Consider the following 6612-nt stretch of genomic DNA (forward strand, 5'->3'; position numbering starts at 1 on the left):
AGTTGTAAGGAATAATACAGAGAGATCCTGTATATCCTTCACTTGTTTTTCCCAATGGTAACATCTTGCACAACTACAGTAAAATATCACAACCAAGAAAATGACATTGATACAAATCATTAAAATTCACATTTTACCACTTTTACATGCATGTGTTTGGTGTGTGTATATTTAAATCTATGAAGTTTATTAAAATATTAAATATCCCATGTGCCATGCTTTGTTTTTTCTGTTTTTCTTTTGAGGTGGAGTTTTGCTCTTGTTGCCCAGGCTGGAGTCCAATGGCTCAATCTCGGCTCACTGCAACCTCCACCTCCCGGGTTCAAGTGATTCTCCTGCCTCAGCCTCCCGAGTGGCTGGGATTACAGGCATGCTCCACCACACCTGGCTAATTTTGTATTTTCATTAGAGACAGAGTTTCTCCATGTTGGTCAGGCTGGTCTTGAACTTCCAACCTCAGATGATCTACCTGCTTTGGCCTCCCAAAGTGCTGGGATTACAGGCGTGAGCCACTGTGCCCAGACAGTGCCTTGCTTTTATAGCCACAGGCTTTTCCCTCCTCATCTCCCTAGTCAACCCCTAATCTGTAATTCATCTCTGTAATTTTGTCATTTTTAAATTTGTTATATAGGGTGGGCATGGTGACTCATGCCTGTAATCCCAGTGCTTTGGAAGGTTAAGGCGGGAGGATCACGTGTGGTCAGGAGTTTGAAACCAGCCTGAGCAACATAGCAAGATCCCATCTCTACAAAAAAATTTTAAAATTAGCCAGGTGTGGTGGCTGTAGTTCTAGGAGGTTGAGACAGAAGGATCACTTGAGCCCAGAAGTTTGAGGTTACAGTGAGCTATGATTGTGCTGCCGCACTCTAGCCTGGGTGACAGAGCAAGACCCTGTCTCAAAGAAAAAAACATTATATAAATGGAATCATACTGTATTTAACCTTTCGAGATCATGTTTTCACTCAGCATAATTCTCTTGAGATTTATCCAAGTTATCGTGTATATCAGTAGACATTCCGAATGGTACAGTAATGTCACACCAAAAATCTGCTCCTCCATAAAAGCAACGAGGACATTAGCAAAAGCTGTTGACATAAACTTATTAGAATTGTGGAAATTAACTAAAGGCTTTCCACATTCCAGGGAATGCTTACCGAAGAAAAACAGCTGAATCTCAGTAAGAACAGAAAGCCTATGGTGTTTTAACTTGCTCTAATCCTATACACCTCTCCCCAGCTCCATGGCAGCCTTGAAACTCAACAGCTTCACATTTATAGTCGTCGTGGAAACCAGAGCTTAGCAGCCACTGGAGAGAAAAGAACAGATTTGAAGCCCAAAAAGGCCCATTCCCAGAGAATTATCACTAGTTCACCTAACAGCTCACTGAAAATCTCCATAATCAGGACTTCTTTTAATTTGACCTATTTCAGAGTACACTCTGCAAACAGCTTGATGTACAGGGCATTTATTTTTTAAAAAACAATCAGTAGTACAACAAAAGAAATTAGACTTTACCGAAATTAAACTTTTGTGCTTCAAATTATAACATCAACAAACATAATGTGAGTGAAAAAAAAAGAAGTAAAAAAACAACTCACACACTGGGAGAAAATATTTGCAAATCATATATCTGATAAGGGACATGTGTCTAGAATATGTAAAGAACTGATACAATTCAACAATAAAAAGACAAATAAGGCCAGGTGAGGTGACTCACGCCTGTAATCCCACCACTTTCGGAGGCCAAGGTGGGTGGATCACAAGGTCAAGAGATCGAGACCATCCTGGCCAACATGGTGAAACCCCGTCTCTACTAAAAATACAAAAATTAGCTGGATGTGGTGGCATGCACCTGTAGTCCCAGCTACTTGGGAGGCTGAGGCAGGAGAATCGCTTGAACCTGGGAGGCAGAGGTTGCAGTGAGCCAAGATCATGCCACTGCACTCCAGCCTGGCGACAGAGCAAGACTCCATCTCAAAACAAAACAAACAAAAAGAAAAATAACCCAACTGAAAAAGTGAGAAAAGATCTGAACAGACATTGCTTCAAACAAGATAGACAAATGACCAACAAGCACATGAAAAGACACTCAACACATTAGGGAAATGCAAATGAAACCACAATGAAATACCACTTTACACCTACTTGGATGGCTATAATAAAAAACAAAAGCAGATCCTTTTGTAGTTTATAAGCGTGATGATTGGGGTTTCATGTGCGTGTGTGAAATGTGCCTTGTTACGACCTCACTGGAACATTACCCCTTTGACTTGAAAATTCAAAAAAAGGCCGGGCGCGGTGGCTCAAGCCTGTAATCCCAGCACTTTGGGAGGCCGAGACGGGTGGATCACGAGGTCAGGAGATCGAGACCATCCTGGCTAACATGGTGAAACCCCGTCTCTACTAAAAATACAAAAAACTAGCCGGGCATGGTGGCGGGCGCCTGTAGTCCCAGCTACTCGGAGGCTGAGGCGGGAGAATGGCGTGAACCCGGGAGGCGGAGCTTGCAGTGAGCCGAGATCGCGCCACTGCACTCCAGCCTGGGTGACACAGCAAGACTCCGTCTCAAAAAAAAAAAAAAAGAAAATTCAAAAAAAGACAAAAGCAAGGATGGCAAGGATGTGGAAAAACTGAAATCCTCATACCTGCTGGTAGGAGTGTAAAATGGTGCAATGGCTTTGGAAAACAGTTTTCTGTTCCTCAGAAAGTTAACAGAGACACCATATGACCCAGCAATTCCACTCCTAGGTACGTAACCAGGAGAACTGGAAACATACGTACGGAAAAAATTGGTACTAATGTTCATAGCAGCATTATTCACAACCAACAAAAAGGAGAAAGAACCCGAATGCTCATCAACTGACAAACAGATGAGCAAAAGGTCAATATTAATGCAATGGAATCTCATCTATCCATTTAAAAAACAGAGTTCTGATGCATGCTATAACAGAGATGACTCTTGAGCATATTAAGTGAAAGAAACCAGAAACAGAAGGAAACATATTGTATGATTCCATTTATATGAGAGACCCAGAGTCAGCAAATCCATAGAGACAGAGAATAGATTAAGGGTTGCTTAGGTCTGGGGCGCAAACATATGGACAATAAGGTGGAAATGGGGAGTAACTACTAATAGATATGGAGTTTCTTTTGGGGGTAATGACAGTGTTTTGGAATGACTGGTGATTTTTGCACAATTAAGTCGTGGTTGTATTGTCAGTGTTCTAATAACAACTGAACTGTAAACTTTAAAAAGATGAACTTTATGGTATGTGAATTATATCTCAGTGAAGCTGTTATTCTTCAAAAAAAGTTCATTTCCTTTTTATTGCCAGAGTATTCCATGGTATGTCTATAACACAGTTTGTTTCATCATTCATCCACTGAAGGACATTTGGTTTTATTTGCTTGTTTCCAGTTTGGGGCTATTACGAATCAAGCTGAAATAAAACAATACTTTTTTTTGTTTTTGAGACAGGGTCTTGCTCTGTTGCCCAGGCTGGAGTGCAGTGATACAATCTCGGCTCACTGCAACCTCTGCCTCCTGGGTTCAAGCGATTCCCCTGCCTCAGCACCCCCAAGTAGCTGGGACTACAGGCATGCGCCACCACGCTTGACTAATTTTTGTATTTTCAGTAGAGACGGGGTTTTATCATGTTGGCCAGGCTGGTCTCGAACTCCTGACCTCAGGTGATCCGCTTGCCTCGGCCTCCCAAAGTGTTGGGATTATAGGCATGAGCCACCGTGCCCAGCCCAAAACAATACTGTTTTAAAACACACAAACAACTCTTATTTTAATGTTGAATCCTCCTAATTCAAGAATTCTGGGAATTTACATATTAAACTCTTGTAATAAAAAATGATCGGCCGGGCGCGGTGGCTCAAGCCTGTAATCCCAGCACTTTGGGAGGCCGAGACGGGCGGATCACGAGGTCAGGAGATCGAGACCATCCTGGCTAACACGGTGAAACCCCGTCTCTACTAAAAATACAAAAAATTAGCCGGGCGAGGTGGCCGGCGCCTGTGGTCCCAGCTACTCGGGAGGCTGAGGCAGGAGAATGGCGTGAACCCGGGAGGCAGAGGTTGCAGTGAGCTGAGATCCAGCCACTGCACTCCAGCCTGGGCGACAGAGCAAGACTCCGTCTCAAAAAAAAAAAAAAGAAAGAAAAATGATCATGTTTCAATTAGCAGTTTCTTCCCTTAAATTATTTTTACTAATAAAGACTGTAAGACTCCATTCTTTTTTTCCTTCACTTTACTAGAGCTCATATAGCCTTAAAGGCAAGATTTATGATATAACCAGGTACTTCTCCATGTCCCATACTGGAGCAACCCTTCTCTGCTTGTCCAGTATCAGAGGCCAATGTTTCTCTATGGAAGGGCCTTTCTTACATGCTGAAATTACTCTGTTTATCTTTTTTTTTTTTTTAACTCTTTATTATTGGTCTTGATTGTTCGCTCCATCACAGGAGGGACCATGTCTCTTTCACCAGTTACTAGCATAGTGCCAGACATGGAGTCGGTGCTCATGAAAGAAAGAAATGAATGCATTTGGTTCTTGTTTGAATTCATATGACAAACACTTGCAGCTATAGCTCTCAGCATTTAGTGAGTTCTCCAGCTTTCAAGAAGAGCTGTTATTACACCATTGCTTTTCTGGTTGTTATAGCAACCCATTGCCTCCAAAACTACAAGTTAATTCTGATGCACTCATTTTCCCAGACAACGAAACAGTATTTTCAATTATGAAATGATGTTATTATAAATCACATTTCTCACACTATAGAGGGACACTGAGAGGTTTTCTCCTTATCTTTTATAAAGATGGCAGAGAATCTGCAAAGCAACAAATCTATTTGAACCAATAAATGCTAAGAAACAAAACCAAAGCAGTAGGACACACATATTCACTCCCAACTCTTTTTTATTTCTCTCAAATTCTCTAACCTTTCCACAAGCATCTGTAAATTCAACTGGGTTTGTCTGTCCAAGTTATTAGGGAAGTTTTGAAAGGTGATTGTTGCAAAACAAAGAACTCTGAAGAGCTCTGTTACAGTCTAAGTATTTCCTCTATTTTTCCTCATTGCCGGTTGCTTAAATTTCACGTCACATTAGCAAATGATAATAGTACAAAAATTGAGATTTCTACAGAAAAGATCCAGTATAAGGTACTTTCCCACCTCCCATCCCCTCACATTGTAGGTACAAAAACTGAGAAGAGTTTTATCCGACTGGATTAGTCATTCTCAGGGTTACTTGTATATTACACTGCATTTTCTCCTCCATAGGTTTTGGTCACAAGCACTACTAAAAGTCATGTTTCCTGGCCAGATGTGGTGGCTCACACCTGTAATCCCAACACTTTGGGAGGCCGAGGCAGGTGGATCATGAGGTCAGGAGTTCAAGACCAGCCTGGCCAAGATGGTGAAACTCCATCTCTACTAAAAATACAAAAATCAGCCAGGCATGGTGGCAGATGCCTGTAATCCCAGCTGCTCAGCAGGCTGAGGCAGAGAAGTGCTTGAACCCGGGAGGTGGAGGTTGCAGTGAGCTGAGATCGTGCCACTCCATTCCAGCCTGGGCAACAGGGTGGAAAACTTAGAAGTAATGACAAACACAACCAAGATGAAATAGATAATTTAGGTAGCCCTATATTAGCCATTAAAGAAACTGAATTTATTTTTTTTAAATCTCCTAAAAAAGAAATCCCAGGCCCAGATGGTTTGACTGGAGAATTCTACCAAACATTTAAAGAGATAACAACGCATTTTCACAATCTTTTCCAGAAAAAGAACATTCTCCAACTCATTTTGTGAGGCTAGTATCACCTGAATATCAAAACCAGGACAAAAAAATAAAAACAACAACACAAAAACAAAAAACTACACACCAATAGCTTTCATGAACATAGATTCAAAGGTCCTCCACAAAATATTAGCAAACTGAATAAAATAAAATAATAAAACATTATGCACTGTGACTATCTTAATTCAGGCTGCTGTACAAAAATATCAAATGCTGGGTGGCATAAAGAACAAACATTTATTTCTCATAGTTCTAGAGTTTGGGAAATTCAAGATCAAAGTGTTAGAAGTTTCAGTGTCTGGGGAGGGCACTCTTCTGGGTTTACAGACCACCCTCTTCTCACTGTATCCTCTCATGGCTGAAAGAGATATAAATTATCTCATGTTTTGTCTTATAAGGGCAATATTACCATTCATGAGGGCTCCACCCTCATGACCTCCCAAAGGTCCTACCTCCTAACACTGGGGAGTTAGAGTTTCAGCATATCGATTTTGAGGGGACACAAACATGCAGTTCATAGCCTTGACCAATAGGGATTTATTCCAGGCATACAAGGCTAGTTCAACACTTGAGAAATTCATGTAATCCACCAGATCAACAAGCTAAAAAGTCATATGATCATATCAATGGAAACAGATAAAGCATGTGACAAATTCCAACACCCATTCATGGTTTTTAAAAAAAGGCAGGGTGCTGGCCAGTGCTGGCTGGGTGCCGGGGCTCATGCCTGTAATCCCAGAACTTTGGGAGGGCAAGGCGGGTGGATCACTTGAGGTCAGGAGTTTGAAACCAGCCTGAGCAACATAG

Source organism: Colobus angolensis, unplaced genomic scaffold (genome assembly GCF_000951035.1).
Source record: "Colobus angolensis palliatus isolate OR3802 unplaced genomic scaffold, Cang.pa_1.0 Scaffold214, whole genome shotgun sequence".
NCBI classification, from domain to species: domain Eukaryota; kingdom Metazoa; phylum Chordata; class Mammalia; order Primates; family Cercopithecidae; genus Colobus; species Colobus angolensis.